Source organism: Coregonus clupeaformis, chromosome 31 (genome assembly GCF_020615455.1).
Source record: "Coregonus clupeaformis isolate EN_2021a chromosome 31, ASM2061545v1, whole genome shotgun sequence".
Lineage (NCBI taxonomy): Eukaryota > Metazoa > Chordata > Actinopteri > Salmoniformes > Salmonidae > Coregonus > Coregonus clupeaformis.
In genome coordinates this window covers 26705259-26707665 of record NC_059222.1, presented here as the reverse complement: position 1 = coordinate 26707665, position 2407 = coordinate 26705259, and the positions used below count along the sequence as shown (strand labels likewise).

Below are 2407 nucleotides of genomic sequence, written 5' to 3'. Positions count from 1 at the left end.
TGTTCAAAGTTTTGGATACTTTTTTATAACCCAACCTTGATCTGTACTTCTCCACAACTTTGTCCCTGACCTGTTTGGAGAGCTCCTTGGTCATCATGGTGCCGCTTGCTTGGTGGTGCCCCTTGTTTAGTGGTGTTGCAGACTCTGGGGCCTTTCAGAACAGGTGTATATATACTGAGATCGTGTGACAGATCATGTGACACTTAGATTGCACACAGGTGGACATTATTTAACTAATTATGTGACTTCTGAAGGTAATTGGTTGCACCAGATCTTATTTAGGGACTTCATAGCAAAGGGGGTGAATACATTTTTGAAACAAGTTATTTTCTTCATTTCACTTCTCCAATTTGGACTATTTTATGTATGTCCAATGTGGGCTATGCCATGGTCCTGTACAGGTTGGAGGGCATGGTCAGGGATAAGAGAGTGAGGTCAGTGATGACTGCAGGTGCCAACCAGCTAAGGAAGGCTTTATTCTTGGAGCCTGATAACTCTGAACTTATGGTCCTCCTAGCCCTGAAGCTTCAAAAAAATCTAGAAAACAAACTTGAGTCCATGAAACTCATCAAAGAGGCCCTCAGACTGTCTCCTGACTTGCCTCATGTACTACGTTATGTGGCCAAATATTTCAGATATGAGAGCTCCATCAATTAGTGCCTACAGGTTTTGGAGAAAGCTCGGGAACTGTCTCCAAACTCCCATTTCCTCCATCACCAAATCTGCCTTTGTCACAAACAGCAGCTCATCCAGATGTTCGAGCAGAACAGGACATGGGGACGAGTCAATGGGGGCCAGATAAAAGCCAAGGTGGAGGTCTGCATCCATCACTTCTCCAGAGCTGTGGAGCTGAAGCCCTCCAACATTCACGCCAGGGTGGACCTGGCTCAGGCCTATGAGAACAACTACGAGCTGGAGGAGGTGATGAAGATCTTCATCAACCTTGTCACGCCCTGACTCTGAGGACTTGTATTTGTTGAGTCAGGGTGTGTATCTTCTGTGTTGGGTTTGCTAGTTTGTTTTCTATGTTTTAGATCTAGAATGTGTAGATCTATGTTGGCCGGGGTGGTTCCCAATCAGAGGCAGCTGTAGCTCGTTGTCTCTGATTGGGGACCATACTTAGGCAGCCGTTTGACACCTGTTAGTTGTGGGATCTTGTTCCGTGTAAGGTATGTTGTTTGTATGCTACCTTGGACTTCACGTTTTGTTTGTTGTTTTGTCGTGTGTTTAGCCGTAAATAAATATGAATGCATATCAAGCTGCGCCTTGGTCCTTCTCGTTCGTAAACGATCGTGACAAACCTGGTGAAAGATTAATTCCTCAATGACTCTGACAAGCAGCACTGCTACACCAGCTTCGGCCTCTTTCTGTTTCACAAGAAGAAAGATGAGGACAGGGCTGTGACACAGTTCAAAAAGGCCTACCAGATTCAGATTGAGAGTTGGGACAGGAAGGAGGCTGGGAAGAAGCTGAAGCAGAGAGGTGTCAGGCTAGCAAGAAGAGAGTTGGCGAGGCCTCTAAGATTTTGGCGTTCCTCGCCACTGAAGACAAATAGGGGAGAAAGTCTGAAGAGCCAAGGAGAGTCAATATGCACTCTCCAGACACAGATGACCTTACAGATGCCCTAGGCAAAGGAATGAAACTCAAATGATTTATCTTAATTTAACACAACGCATGGCTTACATAGGAATACTGCTAAATGCATTTTCATGGTTTTAATCGTAGAGTAACATTCACTTCAAGTTGCGTATATGTTTCTTAAGTTTGATTTTGTGTAAAAAATTGCAAAGAAAATTCAAGTAAGAATGTATTACTTTTGCAACCAAAACAATTTTATGTCTTTGGATGTGTCCCCTGTCACGTAGTTGATTAGATATCTTCACTGACTGTTAAACTGTTGTTGCTCAAACTAACATTAACATTGTGAAGAAATAATAAAGACAGTACCAAAAACTTGATTATGTTTGAGCTTGTTCAACTGCAATGTTTTTTCTACTTTGTTCCTAAAGCCAACATTGCTTAATAAATGGAACCACGTCAGATATTTAAGTGTCCTATTGCTCCCTTTAAGTATCTCCATGCTTGCATTGTGATTGAAGTTTGGAGGGACTCACTCGAAGTCTGACAGACAGTGAGTCTACCTACCACTTAGTAATAGGGAACAATAAGAAATGTAAATATTTTGATGTTGTTTAAGAGATATTCCATGAGAAAATAAAATCTATTTCATTACAGATATTAAAGGTCCAATGCAGCATTTTTTAAATTTTATATCAATATCAAATCATTTCTGGGTAACAATGAAGTACCTTACTGTGATTGTTTTCAATTAAAATGTTCCAAAAAAAAACAAAAATAGCTTCATAGCAAAGAGCAATTTCTCAATCAAGAATTTTGCTAGGACTGT

General features: G+C 41.2%; 1 pseudogene; it reads left to right on the top strand.

Moving 5' to 3' along the window:
- Nucleotides 1-366: 366 nt before the first annotated feature.
- LOC121547330 lies at nt 367-1888 on the top strand (annotated as a pseudogene).
- Nucleotides 1889-2407: the final 519 nt, after the last annotated feature.